Consider the following 22,894-nt stretch of genomic DNA (forward strand, 5'->3'; position numbering starts at 1 on the left):
AACCCTGACTGCTCTTCAGACTTGAGAGGGAGGGGGAGAGGAGTGGGGGGAGGGCGGGAGGAATGGGAGGCTGGGAGGAGGCGGAAATTTTTTTTTCTCAATAAAAAAAAAATCATGCCAAAACTTTCGCCATCTTTCTGCTTTCTGAGCCCTGTGGGATACAAAGGGCATTGACAACTGCCCTCACTTAGGGTGGAGCTGAGATCAGCAGGGGAAAGCCAGGTCTTTCCAGCTTCTCTATGGGTCCTCAGCTTAACTCCAGGGCTTTCTTTCAACATGGAAACAATTTGATACCTTGGCAAACAATACAGAAACAAGCAAGCAACAAACAGACAAACCCAACCGCAGAACCAACAAAACTGACTAACATTGAGAGTTGTTGAGTAGCTATTCTTTTTTCATATAAACTTGATTTCAATGCAGCTTTTAAGAGATAACTTGTCTAATCAATGATCCATGTTAACAAAGCCAAATTTATGCATTTGAGTCTTACATAGGTGACCTAATTTCATCTTTTTTGGTATTGGTTGATTCAGTTCACAAATCTCATGCATCTAGGTTCTCTGGCTTAGCTAGCCAGTTGTGACTCTCGGATTCTTCCCCTGTCTGTGGCTCTGGCTGTTTCCAGGGTAACACAGCTTAGGTGACTTAAGTGGTGCGTGTCTCTCGAGAATACAGAACACACACCTTTAGACACAAAACCTAGGGCTACTTCAAAGTACACGAATATTGGCATACTAGTGGAAACATAGAAAGTGTGTATAATCCGTGCCTGCAGTCTTGTCCATAATTGCACACATACTCTTGACATGACAAGGATTGCACAGGCTGCAGGAAGTTCTCCTGGAACTCTACCCCAAGGTTGGGGTGTTGCGGGAGGACCCAAAGTTTCAAGAACAAGGCAGTATGACTATGAAATGTCTGGGTTTGTATTCTGGCTCCAACTCTTTGTTAACTGGCACAGCTCGGGCAAGCCTCTAAACTTTTTAAGGACCCATGCTCTTTACCTAGAAGATTGGGATAATCAATCAGCCTCTGCTCTATATGAATGTTTTAAGGACAAAGGAGATAATCTATCTAAAAGCACCCAACGAAATGCCGTGTAAATAATGAATACACAAATAAACATTAATGATGATTAATATGTTAATTTCCATCTTGTGGAAAAGAAAATGAAGATGTAATAGATGAAGTAATTTATAAAGTCATCTTTTAGTATTGCTTCTGGAATGATAATTTATTAAAATAGATTCCACATAAAGGTTAGCTTTCTGCTGTGGAGAGGCAGTTTGAGATAATTGGTTAAATGAAAATATTTAATGTATGAGGAATAAATGGCAAAGTCAGATCTGTTAAATTTTCAGTTTTATTTTAAACTCTTTGGCAAAAGCTACCGTTTCAACCCACCTCCATGGCTTTTTCCTGCAAGGAAGAAAGCTGGGTCCTGGGTTTGTAACAGCTCGGTGGCCAACTAGAGGCTCAAGATCATTCGGTCACCATGTGTTTCATCAAAGGCCTCTCACTGAAGAAACCATGTAGGAATTCTTAATCCTCCAGTTCTCATGAAGGCTAAGTGCGTATGGAAATGCCTCTTAATTTATACACTGCTTCCAAAATAAAATTAATTTTTTTTTTTGCAGGTGAACCATGGGAATTAAAGATGTTCTTTAGTTCATTCAACACAGTCTTGGGGGATCATGAGACTGGCTGTGATCAGTATGGCTTCCCCATCCTGGACCCGTGTTGTTGATCAACTGCTGGACTGATGGCCCTGGAATCTGGAATGAGTTGTCCTGCTCGGAAGCCATCCCGACAGCACTTCTACTGCGCAGAGTCTTCATGGCCGCATCAGACACAAGCACTCACAGTCTGAACAGGCTGTTATTCATCCCGGTGAGCAGCTTGTTGGTTTTTTTTTTTTTTTTTTTCTGGAAATGAGCTCCTTTTCTTAAGAAACTATAATCATCCATTCTTCCATTGAAGGGCATCTAGGTTGTTTCCAGGTTCTGGCTATTACAAACAATGCTGCTATGAACATAGCTGAGCATATACTTTTGTTGTATGATAGGGCATCTCTTGGGTATATTCCCAAGAGTGGTATTGCTGGGTCCAGGGGTAGGTTGATCCCGAATTTCCTGAGGAACCGCCACACTGCTTTCCAAAGTGGTTGCACAAGTTTGCATTCCCACCAGCAATGGATGAGGGTATCCCTTACTCCATAACCTCTCCAGCAAAGGCTATCATTGGTGTTTCTGATTTTAGTCATTCTGACAGGTGTAAGATGGTATCTTAAAGTTGTCTTGATTTGCATTTCCCTGATCGCTAAGGAAGTTGAGCATAACCTTAAGTGTCTTTTGGCTATTTGAAGTTCTTCTGTTGAGAATTCTCTGTTCAGCTCAGTGCTCCATTTTATAATTGGGTTGATTAGCATTTTACAGTCTAGTTGCCTGGGTCTGAAAAAGCATGGAATAAAACCGGACTCGCTGAACATAGCAGACAATGAGGACTACGGAGAACTCAAGAACAATGGCACTGGGTTTTGATTCTACTGCACATACTGGCTTTGTGAGAGCCTAGGCAGTTTGGATATTCACCTTACTAGACCTGGATGGAGGTAGGTGGTCCTTGGACTTCCCACAGGGCAGGGAACCCTGATTGCTCTTCGGGCTGATGAGGAAGGGGGACTTGATTGGGGGAGGGGGAGCGAAATGGGAGGCGGTGGCTGGGAGGAGGCAGAAATCTTTAATAAATAAATTAAAAAGAAACTATAATCATTTTTTGGAGGTATATATCTTATTAGGAAAAGATTTATTTCCAAAGAAAGTTTTGCAAAACAAGCACTGAATCAAATAGCATCATTCTCTATAACCCTTAATTGAATCAACTTTCCCTGGCTTAGCCAGTTGGGATGGAGGTTTTTAGAAAGTCTATGAATTTGAGAGGAGGTTCCATTTCACCCAACCCAACGGGAAGCGAGTTTGTGTTCACCGATAGAACTTCCTGTTTTAGAAATGGGGAAACATTCCACCCAACATTTATTGAGCAGGACTATGTATATACGTACACACACACACACACACACACACACACACACACACACGCCTCCACAAATATCTGTCTCTCTGTGTGCATATTCTCATATCCTCAAATCAAGTCTGAAAGAAGGGCACTAATAATATTCATGTTCATAGACAGAGAAATAAAGAGCTATTAAACAACGCATCCTGATTTGAGATAGTGACAGTGCGAGACTTTGAGTATGTTTCTGAGTGTGCTCTGTGACTTCCTTGTTTTCTAGTATTTCCTTGGTACCTGTATTACTGGTTTGAAAGGGGGCGAGGCAGAGCAGGGTGTGTTCGGTCAGAACCACTGATTACATTCTGCTCTACACTAGACTTTCAGATACCCAGCCACACTGCTCAAGGACTTCCCCCACTCAAGTGACCTTTACTATCTGCATTCATAAGGGCCTAGGAATTGTATTTAATTACTCCAGTGATTTCAGAAAGCCATTGAGTGAAAGGGAAATAAAACCATAAAAGAAAAGAGATCTGAAGACCTCTTAGGTTCAGATTTATTCTGTTTATTACAATCTCAGGCATGGCCCATAAACATGGCATTACCCCGTTGTGTTTAAGGTGTTCCCTCCAGTACATTTTATCATAATACACTTTCTTATCAAAAACTGAGCCGTGGTTAGGAATGCCTTTTGAATTAGGAAAAGTTTCCATTGGTGAAATATTGAGAAACAGGAAGGAAAAAGAAAAGACTCGGCAAAGTAGGTTTCATTGGGTGTGCCATGTTCAGTCTTAATTCACCAAATACGAGCATATGGATCAGTGTGCCGAGACTCACCCATTCTCTTTTCACAGAGTCTCTTTGCTTTGGGTCACGACCCTGAAAAAGGAGGTGACCATGCCAAAAAGGGGGAGACAGAGCTAAATTTAGGACCTCATTAAAGTAGTTCAATGCGTGCTATTTACTTATTGCTCTGAGACGGTTAAAGGCGTTAACAAGGAAATGTAGGAGTAAATAGTTAGGACTGTGTCCACAGTAGGTAGCTGGTAAACACGGCTTTAAGGTCACCCCAAATGTAAAAACCAAACAAAACCCCTAAACTTGAAAGTTCTTGAGAAAGGGTTCTGTGTTCTCAGGCAAGGACTGGACTTTTCTTGTTAGAGGGGAATCAACACCCAAGCTCAAGGCTCTGAGACAAGGCAATTAGCGGTACATGCACTCATTATTACCGACACTGAATCCCCAGATGCCGAGTGCGATAAACAAGCAGCACAACTGAGCCAGCGTAGCTCATTAGCACAAGGGCAGCTCCTCCAGCAGGGGTGCAGATGGCTGTAAGCTTGTAGAGCAAGGAGCCATCTCTGCGCAGTACACTTCTTGTTAAAGCTGCTGGGCTCAGTAGCAGCATCACGTGTCCATGGCTAGTCTCATTCCATCAGCCAGTCATAACCGGATACTTTTATTTTGGGGGTGAACAGACTGACCTCTGACAGGCTCTTCCTAGGTCACAGGCAGAACATCTTCTGCTAGACTTTCTGTTGCTTGGGGTTGTCCCAGGGAGGAAGTCCCAGGGAGTCACGTTATTGTTTTGATGCGTGTTGGAATTGCTGAGTCTACAATAAGTGAGCAGTTGCTAGAACTGTGCTCAGACTTTCATGAACGATTATCACAAGGCTCTAAGGTTTCTAAGTACTATAGTTCCCACATTATAGATGAAGATATGGAGACATAGACAAGAGGAAACTTTCTAAGTTTGCATAGTGTGGTAGTTTGAATGTAATTGGCCCCCATAATCCCACAGTGCCATAATCTCATAGGGAGTGGTACTATTAGGAGGGGTGGCTTTGTTGGGGTGGGTCTAGCCTTGTTGGAGGAAGTGTGTCACTGTTGGGGTGGGCTTTGAGAGTTCATATACTCAGAATTGTATCAGCTGACTTCCTGTTGCCTCTGAGTCAAGTTCCAGGACTCTCAGCTTTGGCACCGCATCCACCTGCACACTGCCATGCTCCCTGCCATGGTGATAATGGACTAAACCTCTGAAACTGTAAGCTAGCCACCTCAATGAAATGTTTTCTTTATAAGAGTTGTCATGGTCATGGTGTCTTTTCACCCTAACTGAGTCACATAGCAAGTTCAGATCCATTTAGGTCTTTTGTAATGGAGCCAAATAGTTAGCAAGGTGTCATTAAGTTTATAAGCAATGCTGTATGAGTGGACAGAGTTAGAGGAGCAACTCACATGTAGAATGGGAGCACAAACAGGGTCAGCAGGCATGATATCAGATTGAAGTTCTGTTGCTGATAAGCTGTGTGTGGTGGTTTGAAAGAAAATGGCTCCCATAGGTAGTGGCACTATTAGGAGGTGTGGCTTTGTCAGAGTAGGCGTGGCCTTGTTGGAGGCAATGCATCACTGTGGGAGTGGGGTTTGTGGTCTCCTATGCTCAAATAACACTCAATGTGGTACACAGTTGCTTCTGTAGAACTCTAAGCTCCTTCTCCATCACCATGTCTGCCTGCAAGTTGCCATATCCTATCCTGATGTTAATGGACTAAACCTCTGAAACTGTAAGACAGTTCCAATCAAGTATTTTCCTTTATAAGAGTTACTGTGGTCATGGTGTCTCTTCACAGCAATAGAAACCCTAAGTAAGACACTGTGTGTCCACATCTTCATATCTTAATTTCTTTACGCACAAAACTGAGATTTGATGCTACGTAATTTCTATAGTTCTTTGACAATTGAGTAGAGTAGATTCTACTGAAGACTTGACCAAATTACATCCTTAGTGGTCTTCATCTCTCAGACTAAAGTGTGAAGATATTTTCCGGGCTTTTGATATTCTGCAAGACTGTTTTGATTGCTTTAGAAAAGCTATTTTTTGTTTACTTTTGAGATGGTATATTAATTACAACATTTCTTCCTTCCCTTTCCTCCCTCCAAAACCTCCCATATACCCTTCTTCACTGTCCTGCAAATTTAATGGTCTCCTTTTCATCTACTGTTATTGCCTGCACATGCATGTACATACAAACACATACATGTATGTATGAAAAGCTAAATTTCTAAGAACACCTTTGAGCTTGAACTCATGGAGTTCCATAGAATGCAAATAACTCCTGTTCTCTTGAAGCTGCTGCTCAGTTCTCCAGGGCCTCCCTAGGATGGATGGGAGGCTGTAGCTCACTGCAGCCGGCCTCAAGTCAATACTTTCCTTTGGCTGCTTTTAACAGTTTCAAACTCATTCCCGTAACTCACAGACGTTCGTCTGATTCTCACAGAATCTTTGGAAGTAGACTCCAGCATTCTCACTTACAGATGAAGACATTAAAGCCTAGATCTTGATTAAGCTTTAAAATGTACAAGTGAAGTTCAGACTCCTCACCTTCTTCCTTCCTTCCTTCCTTCCTTCCTTCCTTCCTTCCTTCCTTCCTTCCTTCCTTTCTTCCTTCCTTCACCTTCCTACATCTTCTGTCTCTAGATCTAAATTCATTTCCACCACTTCTCATGAGGAAATGCTCCCAGGGCTTTACCGTGGCAGATTTGAACATCCCTCCCCTCTAGCATGCATAGCTCTTGGGGAGTAAACTATTTATTTATCTATTTGTTTATTTGAAACATGGTCACTTGTAGCCTAAACTGACCTCGAAACTCTCAGTGTAGCTGAGAGTGTCATTGAATTACTGAACCTCCTGCCTTCAAGTCCCCAGTGCTGGGATTATGAATGTGTTCCATCGTCCTTAGCAGAGCCAACCAAATTTTAAGTGTCTCGTGCATGTGTCACATGGTACTTCCCATGCAAGGATATTGCAAAACTAAGAGACAGCACATCCAAAATCATCTGGCCAAGGACCTGGAACAAAGTAAATTCACTAAGACATTATTATTTGACTTCTCCATGTTTGGAAAATTATGTTTTCTTTTGAGTCTGGGATGTTTACTGTTTGGTTGTTACAGTCTGATTATTAGGCAAATAAGAACTAATATTTTAAACATAAAGAAGATAAATTAGAACACCGAGAAACTGTCAATTTAATACACCTCAATAATTTGGGGCTAATGAGTTAAGACATTTTGGTATTTAAGTCTTTTTCCCCCCCACATTTTAAACTCAGCTGTATGTATTCATAAATGATATAATGTTTAGTCAGTCTATTTCCTCAGACATGAAGTTCAGAAACAGAAACTAATAGAGATCCAAGCTCTGGAGAATCTATATTCAGCCCATACAACTGAGACTGAGGTCGAACATGTTCCAGGTCCCCATTTACACAGACACAAGAAAAAGGCTGGTGTCCTAGGAAAGCAGGCAAGTTCCCCAAATTTTCCTATTCCTATTAATGTACACACTTAAAAAGAGACAACGTAGCTCTGACCACCATCATTACTTTCAGTTCTACAAGGTGGGTGCCCTGTTGGGTTTTCCATCTGATGGGTATTGAGAAAGAAACGGCAAATTAGCCTTTGTTGATGGATACCATGAGTCTGTCTCTTGGCACAGTCTTATTAAGACCCTGTCTTTGCATGAGAACATCCAAGCCACACCATGCCTTCAGACCAGAGCAGCGAGCCCTTTCCATATCATGGCCCCCTGGATTCCTTTCCGACTTTTGTGAAGAACTCTGGTAGAACAGAGAGAATGCTGAGTGTCCTACGGAAGCTTTAGGATCCTGTTGTCTGAGGAAATCTTCTAGCAGGAGAAAAATAAGAATAAATTTGTCCTCAGCACTGTCTGGTTGAGACAATACAGGAAGAAATAAAAGGATTAGGGTACCCTGGAGCTACCTGCTTCCATCACCACACTTCTGTAGGACTTTGAGGAAATTCTAAACTCCTGAGCCTCAACTCTCTGTTTAGTGGGAAGAATTGGAAGAACAAGCTTCCGAGTTAGTTTCCAGCCCTAGGTTTTTACGGTCTAACGCGACTCTCTGTTTAGTGGGAAGGATTGGAAGAACAAGCTTCCGAGCTAGTTTCCAGCCCTAGGTTTTTACGGTCTAACACGACTCTTTCCCATCTCATTCTTGCTATGAGAAAACTATTCAGGTCTCAGAACAGTTATGCTAAGTGCAGCAGGTTCTTAGGAGTTCAGTTTTATTTTGTATAATAATGGATTTAATGAAAAGCAGAGATGAAGAAAGATAAACAGCGGGACCTTCTTTTAGTCACTCCTTAGGCAAGGCATTATTAGCTCTTTGTCAGATAAAGTTTATTTCTCAGCATCACGCTGGGAAGCAAATAGGGTAAGTCTTTCAACCAAGAAGATGTAGTTGCTTTGGGCTTCTTGTTTCTTCTGTATTGTAACTACATTCCCATAATTCCAGTGCACCAGTGTTAGAGTTGAGCAGAGAGGTTTTAAAGCAGCGGCCATCATTTAGACTTAAGCTAAGATTGTAGTAAGAGCTGCGGGCCTCTTCCCACAGCCCGGCTCCCAGCCGCTTGGCTAGTTTATGCTCCAAAATAACAACACACAAACTGTATTCTTTTAAACACTGCCTGGCCCATTAACTCTAGCCCTTACAGGCTAATTCTCATATCCCGATCAACCCATCTCTAATAATCTGTGTAGCATCAGTCTTACCGGCAAAGATTCAGCATGCCTGACCTGGCAGCTTGCTTCATGGTGTCTGCCCGGGAGAGGGGAGCATAGCCTCTGTCTGAGGCATCTTACCTCACTTCCTCTTCCTCCCAGCATTCTGTTCTGTTTACTCCATCCACCTATGTTTTAACCTATCAGGGCCAAGCAGTTTATTACTTAACCAGTAAAATCAACAGATTGATATATGACACTCCCACATCATAAGATTCTTATTCTCTGAGTGCGTGCATGCGCGCGCGCACACACACACACACACACACACACACACATTTTAGCAAACAAAGTACAGAGAACAAGATAAATTACCTCCAAATTTCTGCCTTTAAAGAATGAAAAGCTAAGATTATTAGACCCAGATAGTTATAAATCCACATAGTCTAGTTGCTCTGTAATCAAGATTGGAATGAGATAGGGGATCTTTGATACCCTTCCAGTCTTCCCAAGGGAGCATTTAGGTGATGGAGAGGGTGCCATGATGACTCGCGTGGCCCTCACTTTGTCCCTTGTGCTACACTTTGCTGTGCTCTTTGGGAAGCACAATGTCTAACTCTGGGTCACAGTCCCTTTATTCCTTGACAGTTTTAGCACTACAGGATATGTGTGTGCTGGTTGCATACTGCACCTTGTTTCCCTTAGCACCTTCTTTTTTCCATCGTAAAAGTCCTTACTCTGTTATACAGAACAGAAAAGCTTAGAAGGATATCTGAAGAGGGAGGGAGGAAGGGAGGGAGGATATGAGACATGGAGGATGACTGATGCTAGCTGCATTCTCAGGCACTTGGCAGCCATGACCGAACCTTCTTGTATGACGGTGTAGACCTATTCTCTCCTGTAGGCTGTCATGTCCGCCCACGTGGGTTCTGCTCTCCTGAGTCATATGTTCCCACTTCTTACTCAGGGACCCAAGGACCACAGAGATAAAAGCTTTTCTTTCTCCTCTTTGATCCCTGGACCGTTAAGGCAAGGGGAAGCTATACAGATTCCTTACTAAGATTGTGCCTGTGCCACTGCGCTTACAAGACAGGAACTACTGGTTTGGATGTTATGGTGCCCTCCTTACATTTGTGATACACTCTGACTTCATCCAACACTATGTCTGGGTGCTAACAGGCTCATCCAGTTGTTGAGAGACTCTTTGCTTTCTGTCCTAAAGTATGACTTTTAATGTTTAGCAATAGCCATGCTCCATGCCAAGGAAAGTTTTGGGAGTTAAGAGTTCATCCCTAAGTGAAAAGTGAATGAGGGTGAAGACACGATCTCCTTACTGCCACAATCCCCCATCACTGTGCCGGGTCATAGCCAACAAACACTCACTCACTTTTCGGAGTAGAGAAGGTCATTTTCAATTTTAACAAAGAATATAGAAAAGGTTTTTTTTTTGCTTCATAGAAATTAGCATTCTAAAACAAACTTAGTTTCTGAAGTTTCTCTTCTTACAGATCAGCACAGGAGGCATGCAAAGTCAAAGGGAGAGAAAAAGGAAAAATTGGTTATTTCTGTTCTCGCTTATTCAAAGTGTAAGGGCCACCTGGGAGAAAAATGATAATGGAAACACGAAGTTTGCTTCTTATCTTAGCCTTCATGGTCATTTTTTCCCCCACAAAGGATGAAGAGCTAGCTATTTCACTGACAGCTATCTTTTCCTGCGATCCTATTTGCCTTGTGAATGGAAATACGTCTCAAGAATGAAATAATCGAGAAGAATGTTGAAAACAGCAAAGGTTTTGGATGACCACAGATTTTAATGCATTCTTAAAACTATAGTTGCAAATTGTGATGGTTTGCTTCTGGAGGCAATCACCATCAGCTCCTTCCTTATCTACACCAAATTTTACACAATGAACATCTAAATTTGGCTTTGAAGGCTCAACAAGAATTCTCTAAGCAAACGAGGAAGGCAATAGAGAGCCTTTTAGCTAAAATCAGTAATACCTGTCGAGGACTACATCAAGTTCAGCTGTCCTCTACCACAAGGTCATGCAGGTGATGAAACCCATATGCACACATAATATTCTTGTAAAAGAAGACTATACTTGGTTTTCTGGCTACTCAGACCCAAATAATCACACAGAAACTATATAATTACAACACTGTTTTTTCAATAGCTTAGTTGTATTCCTTACTAGCTCTTACATCTTGAATTAACCCATTTTTTAAATCTATCTATTGCCACGAAGTTGTGGCCTACCGGTAAGGTTCCGTCCAGTGTCTGCCTCTTTTGACAGCTACATGGCATCTCTCTGACTCCACCTACTCTCTCTACTCTCTCTCTCTCTCTCTCTCTCTCTCTCTCTCTCTCTCTCTCTCTCTCTCTCTCTCCTGATTTTCCACCTGGCTTTATTCTGCTATGGCATTGGCCAAACAGCTTTATTCATTAACCAATAAAAGCAACACATATACAGAAGGACATCCCACATCATATTTTCTTCCTAATTTTTTTCCTGTCTCCAGATTTTAAGATTTCTGGGAGTGCAATCTTCTAATAAAATGAAAATACACCTCCCAGATACCTGACCAGCCTTGTTTAATCATTGTCTGAGTTGGCTGGTTGCTCTCTAAGCCAATCTGTTCCAGTTGTTTTCAAAAGAAAACCGCCATGGTTAAGCATAATTCTGCAGAACTCTTGTGTCTATTTGAAGAAGTGACATCAATATGACATCATAAAAATTAATATCCCAGGATCCATTGTTTCTCCGTGGCCCGTTTCCCCTTCCCATTTTTCTTTGGAACTAGTGTGAGTTTACAAAGAGCTGCTGTTGAATCTTGCTAACAACATACACCTGCCAGGTGACATTTAGAAATTTACTTAACCTTTTGGCATTTCTATTTCCTGTTTGGTGAACTAGGGATAATAAGCCTGTCTCTTAGAATTAAAAGGAAGAAATAAAACCAAGTCAATTGGGGATGACACAGAATAGATGGAAGGTAATTGTTCTCTTTCTGCCCTTACCCCCAGTCTTCCTGTTTCTCCCAACTCTGCTTTCCTGTATTAATTTCTTGTAAGCACTTGGATGGTAACTTTTTATTCCTTATAATCCAGTGGTCCTTCTCCATTGTCTATCTCCACCCTGCACAATCAGTTCCTGATTATAGTCTGATTTCAAAGAATCCTGATCTCTAACAGCCTGGTTCAGAAAGACTCAAGAAGAATACAAGCAGGGAGGATACTCTCTCTTTCACTGGAAGCTTTTAAGAATAGTATGCTTTAGACAAGGGCAAGAGGTGACCAAGGGAACTGATACTTAGGAGGAGATGTGCAAGAACATAAGGAGACACTTAAGCTATAAACCAAAGCCAGTGAAGGGCCTCATGCTTGACTAAACCCGTGTGTGCAATTTCCATGGGTTTTTACTGCTTTTCTAAAGACAAGAGATCAAGTCTTCCAATTCGTAAATATGCCCAATATTTTGTTGCATATTTCGTGTGTGTTTTCCATTATAGAACAGTGCACAATATTCTTCCAACACTTGTTTTCTATTCACCTCCTCCTGACGTTTATAGCCAAGAAAAATTAGGAGTCCCATGCTGCTTCCTTGTTTATACTTTCAGAGCAGAGTAGCACATTGTGTCTAGGATGATGCTCTTTGCCCTGAGCACCAGGGATGTTGAATCTTCAGGGATACAGATTACTGAAGTTCTCACAACTGCTGAGCCCCGGTAGACATTCCTTCAATGTCTGGTCAATACTTGGAACATATCTGTGTGAATTCCCCTGTGTCTGGGCAACAACCCTGGGAAGAGAAGGCTGTCATAATGACAGAATCCAGAAATCAAGAAATGCATAAAGGAAGACAAGTAAGTGTCCAGGGAACAGATGACAAGATGTGATAGTAGCAAGGCTGTTGCTGGTGGATATGAAGAACTAAAGCCTGGGTGAGAATGATCTAGTAGTAATGATTAGATCATCATATCCACATGACCTTGGGTGATTATCTGTGTTCTTTTAAAAATGTTTATTTAGTTTTATCTCATATGGATGAGTGTTTTGTTTGCCTGTATTTATGCCCATCACTTTCATGCCTGCTGGCTACAGAAGCCAGAAGGCAACACTGGAATCCCTGGAATTGGAGTTGTAGATGCTTGTGAGTCATCTGTGGGTGATGGACATTGAAGCCAGAGCTTCTGCAAGTGCTTTGTAGCCTTGGCTGTCCTGGGACTCACTCTTTAGACTAGGCTGGCCTCAAACTCACAGAGATCTGCTTGTTTTTGCTTCCCAAGTGTCATTCTTTATCCTGATTTAAGTATCCTCCTCTAACCCTTACCCCATCAATACACTATCATAATAATACATCAATTCAGAAAGTTGAAGTAGGAATGATCTAATATAACGTGTGTTTTTGAAAGATTAGGTGTTTAGTCATTTTGAAAAATTGTATCTATCATCTGTCCATCTGGATCAGCAGACAGCAGAGAGAGACACTGAATATATTAGCTTAGTATTTTTCTGTGGCTCATGATTGTGGGAATGAGTGGGTCCTTGATGCTTGTGCCTGCCCTTGTGGCTCTTTTCCTCCTGTTGCCCCCCCCCCCCACCTTCAGTATGATATTTTATTTTGTCATGTTTGGTTATCTCTTAGAAGCCTGTTCTTTCCTAATGAGAGACAGAACAGGAGTGGATCCTGATGGGAGGGGAAGGAAGGAGAAACTGGGTGTAAAGGGAGGGGAAGACCACAATCAGAATATTGTATGAGAAAAGAATCTACTTTCAATAAAAAAGAACCCCTATCATATTCATAGAGGCTATTTTAATGTCTTTTTCTTGTGTCTCAGCTATGTTGCAATACTTGGCCAACTGTGAGAGGATTGCTGGGCTCTAGTGGGGACATTGTCCTGTTACTGATTGGGTTTTTTATGCTGGCATCTAGCACCTGGGTTTAGGAAAATTGTAGTTCTAGGTGCTAATATCTGGTTTTGTCTTTGTTTTCTTCCTTGGTTTCTGTTGTCTCTCAGGTTCGTAGAAGAGTGTGTCTTTGTATTGCCTAGGAGAAAACAGGGATCTCATTCTTCTGGGATCCCGACAGATGTGGTCCCTGGGAATTATAGGTAGAATTATTTCTAGGTACTGGGGACTGATATCTAGGGATGTGGATGGGCTGAGGTGGGGGGTGCTGAGAGAGGGAGAGTTCTCAGGAGGAAGGAAGGCAGGGTGTTCCATCAGGATCTGTTTAGTCCTCTGGGAATGGTGGCAGAGAGTGAGAAGAGGCCCTAGAAGACGGTCTGTTACAGACCTGGTGATGAACCTGAAAAATTGGATGTGGCGGGATAGAGGGAAAGGTGAAGATCTCTAGTTAGCTTCCCTGCTTCCCAGGCTGGAGTGGCCAGGGTTCCCATGCAGGAGGGTTCCCATGGAGGAGGGTTCCAAAGCCTGTTGGAGTTGGGGGCTGGGATAAAGCATTGAGGGAGGACAGGAAGATGTGTGGTCCACTAAGGCGGGTAGAGGGACAGGAAGGCTTCAGCAGGTGTTCTGCTGCAGAGCTGGAGATAAGGCTGGAGGGACGTTGGCAGAACTGAAGCGGTGAAGGTCTAGAGTTACCCCGTGTGCTGCACTGTGTCGTGTAGTCAATAGTACCTAACTTCAAGCCTACCTTCACACTTGACCACCTATTCCCAAAAGACTTTTACAATGGATTTATTTAAATTAAGATCAAAGCGAGATACGGTTATTTTATTTGCTTGTAAAGCTCTTGAACTCTATACCTTTAGAGGATACTTGATCTGCTGAAGAAACTGGTTTCATGGCTCTGCAAATGTTCCAAACACTGTATTTGTTTCTTTTCTCCTCTGGCTGTTCTGCAAACCAAAAGTTAATTCAAAATCCTGACTACATTTAACGCCAGTGCTTTTTAAATGAGGAACATTTGAAAAACTGTGATGTATAAGTGCATTACATCATGTGGCAAATAATGTCTAGTATCTCTCTGCTGTGATTTTTAAAATTGATAAGTGAGTTCAGATGAGGTAGCCTGGTCCTTCTTCATGACAGTACCAGCAGGGACCCCACCCACAGCTTCAGCATCTGTTGATAATCATTACCTCAACTGATGATTTCACTAATAGTTATAAATATATTATTCATTCCTCTACATTTAATAACAATCACTTTTTTTTTTTCAAGATAGGGTTTCTCTGCGTATCTTTGGCTGTACCGGAACTTACTCTGTAGACCAGGCTGTCCTTGAACTTACAGAGATCCACCTGCCTCTGCCTTCTGGGTGCTGAGATTAAAGACATGCACCATCACACCCAGCTACAATCACTTTTTTTTTTTTAAAGGAAAATTATTTTCATCAACTTTGGGGTTGTTAAGGTTTTTGTTAAAACTCTTTAGGTCATACAGAAGAACAAAATAATTGTACATGCCTTATTTCTCCTCACCCTGAATTTCTAAAAGCAATGCCAAATGACAAACCAGGGTCAAGAAATATTCCTGGTAGTCAGACTGCAAAATCTAAGTAACATTTAGACCAAAGGGGCTAAAGTTTCTTGCAAAGAGGATGGATCTCAAGTCTTGGCTTGAAAACAGGCAAGATGAACCCGAGAAACCTTGTAGTGCCTGTAAGCAAAGAATTTACCAAAAATAATAGGGCTATGTCAAAGGGTTTCCCTAGGGCAAGTCTGAAGGATGTTTAGCTAGTATAAGGTGGAACAATTTGAGCGCCCAAAATCAAGTGACTGAAATGGACTGTTTCACTTAAAGTGTGTTAAGAGCTCATGACTCTTAAGTGCTATAGACGACAATAGTCGCAACAAATGAAACAGGTAGAAGACCATACATCCATCAGCCAAAACAAAAACACATCATCCCTAGCCCAGAAGGAAAGAAGGGCACAAATATCTTTCTATAAAAATCTATAAATTACGGGGGAAAATTATTAATTATCTGAAAAGATCATGTGGCCACCCTCTGAAGAGTATGTTGTAGGAACCAGGAGTGGAAACAAGGCCAGGGACTACGCAAATTGCCACTTGTACACAACGCAAGAGCTAAAACTCTGCCATTCTGGGTGCTTATTTCTATAGGGAAGACCACCATCACTAGACAGCCAGGTAGGGTGTGCATAAAGGGAACATAAAGGGAGATGAAGAGTACGTGAAGAGTACCCGACTGTCCCAGGAGCAACAGGCAGAGGGATGCCTACCCTGAACCTCAGAGGTTCCTGGGAGTCGGTGGTTGCTCTTCCCTACGGCAACTTCAGATCCAGCTGGAGCCTGATGGGCCCAAGGCAGCGATGCTCAAAACTGACTCAGGACTAGGACAGGAGGAAGGGAACAACAAGTCTAGTGGGAGCGAGACAAGAGAGGACAGGCTGAAAGTTGACCAGCCTAGGCCCAAGGAGCAGAGAGCTCAAATGGCTTTTGAATGATGATCATTTAATTATGTATGTGATCACTGCTTAGTCCTAGTTGCTAGGTGCCAGCTCAGGCAGATAAGAGCCATGAGTTAAAAGGAAGTAAACATCAATCCATAACTGTGGCTGAATTACGCCCGTTTTTTGAGATATACATCGTAGAAAAAAAAGTACCATGACACATCGGTATGTTATCTGGTGCTACACTGAAGTTATATGCACTAGAGGTGTTATAAACACCAGGGATTCCAAAACACATCAAGACATAACTAAGCAGGCCAAAGTAAGCAATGAAGAATCACCCATGCTTGCTGAATATTAGGAAGGTGGCCTCAGAGTGGACTGTCCCACAGCCCAAGGGTTCTGCAAATGCCCTGGTCTTGTTGAACCGACTAACATAGTACTATGAATGCTGTGGACTGTGCCTTTAAGCATAGATGTATAGAGAAGGCTACAGCTCGTGGTGGTACGAAATGATGCCATTCTTCCCACACCCTAACTGTGGTAGTAAAATCAGTATAACCTTCCTGGGAAAACATTTAACATGTTTAAAGGTTATTAGTGCCGGGCAGTGGTGGCGCATGCCTTTAATCCCAGCACTCGGGAGGCAGAGGCAGGCGGATCTCTGTGAGTTCGAGACCAGCCTGGTCTACAGAGCTAGTTCCAGGACAGGCTCCAAAGCCACAGAGAAACCCTGTCTCGAAAAACCAAAAAAAAAAAAATAATAATAATAAAGGTTATTAGTGTCTGCTTGTATTTTGATGCAATAACTGTATCTTTGGGGGAAAAAAACTACTAAAAAGGAAGGTTTTAAAATTTGTAAGAATGTGTAAACAAAGCATATCAGTACACTAACTAAGGGAAATTTGAAAACAATAGAAATTTCTAAAACTTAGGGAATGGTTATGCATGGTCACACCCATCTATTTGGTCAATCATGTAAGAATTAAAGTTTCCAGCACCATGGTAAATATTTATAATTTATGATTAAGTTAAAAATAGGAACTAAAGTATATATATCACCTAAAGCAGGGAAATATAGCAAATTCACTATGTATTATCTGCCAAAGTTTTATTAAAGAACAATTTATATACAATGAAATTCACTGGCTTAGGCATGCAACCAGATGTATTTTGACAGCAATTTGTATTTGTGTGACTATATCACAAATTAAGAGAAGAACTGTTTCTCTCATTCCATTTATATCCCCTTCTTCCAATTTCCTGACCCTTGTAAAATCCCATGACCTGCTTTTCATCGATGTGTAGTTTGGTCTTTTCTAACATTTCATGTAAATGTAATCTTACCGTTAGTAACGTCTGTGCTAGTGTTATGTTTCTGAGTGTCTCCCATGACAACGGGTGTGTCAACAGCTCGCCCCTTTGTGTTGCTAACGGCATTCCAGCATGCAGACACAGGACAATTTGATCCTGTATTCACCAGTCACTGGGTGTTTCAAGTTTCTCACTGGTGTGGATGAACCTGCCTGCACTCAACACCATGGTGCGGGTCCTGTGCTTGCCACACTTGTTCCTTCTTTTAGGTAAGCAAGTGACATGGCCTTAGTAGGGGCCAGAGAGATGGCTCAATAAAGCACTTACTGCTCTTGCAGGACTCTGGTTCAGTTTCCAATACCCACATGGCTGACTCCAGGGAGCATGAGTCCTTCTTCTGACCTTCTAGGGTCTCAGGAATACATGTGGTACACATACAAGCAAAACACTAAAACACAAAATAAAACAGACACTTAAATGTAAGATAAAACAAAATGGAGTTTTTGGATTACTTGTTGATTATAAAGGCATTTTCAGAGTTGATTTCAAGAGATGTACCATTTTCAGTGTTTGTGCTTTCCAGTTCTTCTCCGTCCTGACAGGGAGCATTGCTGATGCTGCAATTTAACCACAGCACTTGGTTCAGGGTGGTACCTTAATGTGGACTTCACACATGTTTTCTTAGTGACTAGCAATGTTGGGCGTCTGCAGTGGTTTGAAAGAAAATGGCCCCCAAAGGGGGTGGTACTATTAGGAGGTGTGGCCTTGTTGGAGGAAGTGTGCCATTGTAGGGGCGGGCTTTGAGGTCTCTTTTGCTCAAGCTTCCCTCAGTGTGACTGTCAGTCAACTTCCTGTTTCTTCTGAGTTAAGATGCGCCAGCACCACCTCTGCCTTCGTGCTGCCATGCTCCACTTCGTGATGATAATGGACTGAACCTCTGAAACTGTAAGTGAGCCAACTCAATTAAACGTTTCATTTATAACAGTTGCCACAGTCATGGTGTTTTTTCATAGCAACAGAAACCTAAAACAGCATCTTTTTATGTACTTATTTGCAATACACATATCAACGATGACAAGTCTATTCAAACCTTTCCTTACCCCACTCATATTTATAGGACTATCTTCTTATTCTTAAATTGTATTTCTTATATATCCTAAACACGCAAAGCTACTCATTGGATGTGTACTTTCAAATCTTTTCCTACTCCATGACTTTTCTTTTCCCCATTAACTGTGCCATCTTGAAGAGTAAACCTTAAATACATATTCACCTTGATGCCATTTTTTTTTATAGTTTGAATTGTATGTATTTCATTTCAAAAAGCTTTGTCTAACCCCTAACTGCCAAGATTTTCTCTCTATATTCTTCTAGAAATGCCATTGCTTTAGCTCTGAAATTCATCCCCATCTATCCCGTCCAGTGGGATATGAACGGTGGTCCCTGATAAACCTAGAGGAGGAAGAGGAATGGAAGGGCACAAGAGACACAAGAAATGATGGCAAGACAGGGTTTCTGATCAAACCATGCTTTATTATTTTTCAGAAGCTGTTATATAGCAAACGGGCAAGGGGGAGGGGAGATGTGTCAGGTCTGCTGGAATTCAGGCCTGGAGCCATCCTTAGCTGATAAGTAAATACTGAGGGTCTGTGATGGTTGACTAACAAAGGAAATACTAATTGTCTCTAAAAGCCTGGTGCCTACAGGTCTCACTAGACTAATGTCCTAGGTCTGGAACTTGCCCTGCAAAGGTGAATATCTTATTTGTGAACTTAAGATGGCTGTAAACAAAAATACAGACCTCAAAATACAGGTCTTTGCTTCCAGCACCCATCATCATTAGTATTTTGGTTTTTCAAGACAGAGTTTATCTTTGTACTCCTAGCTGTCCTTGAACTTTGCTGTGTAGACCAGGCTGGCCTTAAGCTCAAAGATCTGCCTGTCTCTGCCTCCAGAGTGCCGGGATTAAAGGTGTGCACCACCATTGCCTGGTTTAGCTCTGAAATTTAAATCTATATTAAGTTTTTTGGGTTTGAAGGTGTCTTTTTTTTTTTAATAAGGAAAGTGAAGTAAGAGGACTTTGGATTGTTTTTGGGTGCTTTTAAATCATACAGAGGAAATTGTCTTCTATGTCTGGAACTCTGAGAATCTTTTATCAAGTATGGGCATTAATTTTCTCAATTTCTTATTCAACTATTGAAAATATTCATCGGGTTTTTCATTTTTTTGCCAATTAACATGACAAATTATTTTGATTATTTTTGAGAGTTAAGGAAACTTTATATTCTTGGTCTAAACTGTGTTTGTCAATGTATACTTTTATATGCTGAGAATTTTGATTTGCTAAGTGGTTGCTAGGAATGTGTAAAGGGCATTGCTAACGAAGTTTTCTTTTCACGGTGTATTTTTCTGACTGGGGTCTAGGGCAGTATTTTTTTCTTCACATTCCTTCTGATACTTTTTGTAATGGCATCTTAAGAATTAACACCATTTCTCAGCAAATTTCGGTACAATTCATCCATGAATTCATCCAGAGTGGAGTTTTATTGGAGGGAGAAGTTTTAATTTTAAATTTAATTTATTTCACAGATAAAAGACTGTTCAATTCACCCTTTGGTGGCTTTCATGTAACAGGGCTTTTGCGTCTTTCCAATTTCTTAATTTCTTTTCAATTTTATGCATGCCATTCAATCTACCCCAGTATTCCCTTATCGTCCCTTTTGTGCCTACAGGGGTACTAATGGTGCCCTTATCTCTCTGTGCCCATTGCCAATTCTATCTGTTTTCCTTTGCTGCCTTATCAGTTGGGTTGAAGGCTTATCAGTTTTATCTTTTCATTATTTCAAAAATCTATAATTTGATAATTCCTATTTTATTGTTTTTGGTATTTTGTTATTTCTCTCCCTCAAGTTATTTAGATTTCTTTACATCAGTTTAATCATTAAAAAAATCAATGAATGAAAGCAAATATGACAGTTGGGACACCATAGAGTAATTTCCCTTGTCAGGTGCCACCATGCAAGGTCTGGGTTTGAACAGAGGACCAGAGACTGCCCTGTTCTCCCAGGACTACTATCAGCAGCAGAACTGATGAGATGCTATTTTCATCTTTTTAGAATCAAAGAAAGATTCTTAGTGAAACAGTGCTACTGGCTCAGAGATTCAAAACAATATATATTATTTCCCCACATTAATTTTTATATTGACTATCCTCAGTGTAGCTTTTAAAATACTGTACTCTGCTTCTTTCAGCTAAGAAAATGAAAGGGAACCAGAGAATAATCTCTGTTACTAACCTCCTGAGACTATATTGGTAAAAACTGCAAAGTGCCCCCAGGAAGCCAGCTGTGAAGTGTAATTGCCAGTGTGCTAAGTAGGAATTCGTCATGAATATCACCATCCTGTCTTGAGAGTCCCCAGTTTACTTCAGGATAATGATGCATCATCATAGCTGAAATGATTTTATCCTCCTCACCAAAGCAACACATGGAAGTCTGCTTGTTCACTGCCCTGGGCTACCAAAGAGACCCACGTTCTCAGAGAGGCCATGGGTTCATCATAGCATGAATGTGAAATGGTTCCCACAGTGTCTGCAAACGTGGGCCCCAGCTGGTGGCACTATTTTGGGCAATCCTGGGAGCTTTGGGAGAAGAGGCCTTGCTGGAGGAAGTAGGTTGTTGAGAGAGTAGGCACTGATGGTTATAGCCGAGTCCTTATTCCAGTCCAAGTTCCTTGCTGACGTGTGAACAACATGCTCCTGTCACCAAAGGTCCCAGGACCTTTGACTGCAAGGGGAAAATATGAACTCAGTAGAGTTCCAGAAGACTCATTGGCAGAGGTTTGGCGATAGGCAGAAGGTTGACTAGTGAGCCACTTAGGTCAAGGGGAATCCTGAAAAAGAACACAAAATGGTTTCAATCACTTTTCCAAGTGACTTTGAAACAGATGATTTCAACACACTGAAAGAAATAACGTTTTGTATGTATTTGTAAAGAACACAGATAAGAAGAAATGGTGATTTACGTTCAGGCTAATGCTGAGTAATTGAGACTGAAAAAACAGGACTAAGGAGACCTGGGGAGAATAAATAGCATACTTCATTTGGGGCAAGTTGAGTTTGAAGACAGGGAGACTTCTAGGTGGAGATATCCATCAGGGCACAGAACCCCATCCCTCTGCGGGAATTTATGAGTGACTGTAAAGGGTTGTCTAGATAGGCATCGAGACCAAGAATCTGGAATTCCCTGTAACAGCTGCTTCTACCTAGAAGCCGATCTTAGCGCTTCTGTCATTGGAGAGAAGTCATGTATAATGGTCTGAAAAGCAATGAAAACTCTTGGGAAATCAGCCCCGTGACAAAGAGTTTTACAACAGCTACAGTGACGTTGGTTAATTCCTTGTCTATAAATCGCACTCGTGGTTTGTGCTAGTTTCTTGTATTCAGCCTCCTGTAACAAAACCGAGAAACTGATAAGAAAAAGAGAGAAGGATCTTATCACAAAAGCACAGGAATGAAAAGACCCCTCAAGACTAGCTCAAGGACTGGGGCAATGGTTCCGTGGATAAAGCACTTTCTGTCCTAGTGTGAGGAGTGGAGCTCTGATTCCCAGAGCCCACGTGGTAGCCTGGAAGGTGTGGAGGCTGCCTTGGGAAGCAGAGAAGGGATTCCCATGAAAAACAGTCTAGCTCACTTAGCTTACCAGTGAGCTCTGGGTTCAAGTGGGAGACCCTGCCTCAATAAGTGAAGTGGTCCGCTGGTGAGAAAGACACCTTCCATTAACCTCTGGCCTTCAAATGTGTGTGTACACATGAACATTGATATTTTTCTTTAAAGATATGGACGTGGGGGGAGGGCAGGTCCCACAAAGGGCTGCAGTAGGTAGGGGATTGGGAGTGGGTGGGGTTTTTCTCTTAAATGGGCTGGGTACCTAGGTGACAGGCCAGGGCAGCAGATCATCACAAATATGGGTACCCCAACATAGGTATGCCCATACGTAAGTGAATACACACACACACACACACACACACACACACACACACACACACACACACAAATAAGTGGGGGAGAGGGAGAGAAAAAGAGAGAGAAGGAGGGAGGGAGGGAGGGAGGGAGGACGAGCTATGTTCTTGCTATTTTGCTGTACTCACAATTCTGTTTAAAGTCATGAAGGACCATGTAGCCTCACAGGGTCAGGTCTGGAGGTGAGGAGTTTGGCATTGCATTGATCAGGGACAGACCCTTGAGTGCAGTTCAGATTCTCCTTCCCAGAGAGCTTAGGCACCAACCAACACAGGCAGGCCTCTTTCAGTACCTTGCATGCAACTGCATGCGTTCCTTGTGTTCTAAAAAGTGAGCAGCTCTCTCCAGAGAACACAAAAGGTCAATCTATGGAGACTATTTCAAGCTATTTAAACGGCTAAGCTTCCTTCCTTCTCTAGATTAGCATTTCTCAGCCTTGATTTTAGCCCTGAAGAACAATCTTTATTTTGGGTAAGTTCTAAAGAAAATCTGCTCATCTATTTCTGAGTTGGTAGAGTGGAGAAAATCCACGTGTTACGGCACTAAAGAAGTTTCAAGTTCTTTGATGCCTTAGATATACACATAATCAAACACTCTTTTCATGGAGGTTATGCCTTCATGTGCTCTTATAGCCCTGGG

This window comes from Microtus ochrogaster (assembly GCF_000317375.1).
Source record: "Microtus ochrogaster isolate Prairie Vole_2 chromosome 6 unlocalized genomic scaffold, MicOch1.0 chr6_random_2, whole genome shotgun sequence".
Classification (NCBI taxonomy): Eukaryota; Metazoa; Chordata; class Mammalia; order Rodentia; family Cricetidae; genus Microtus; species Microtus ochrogaster.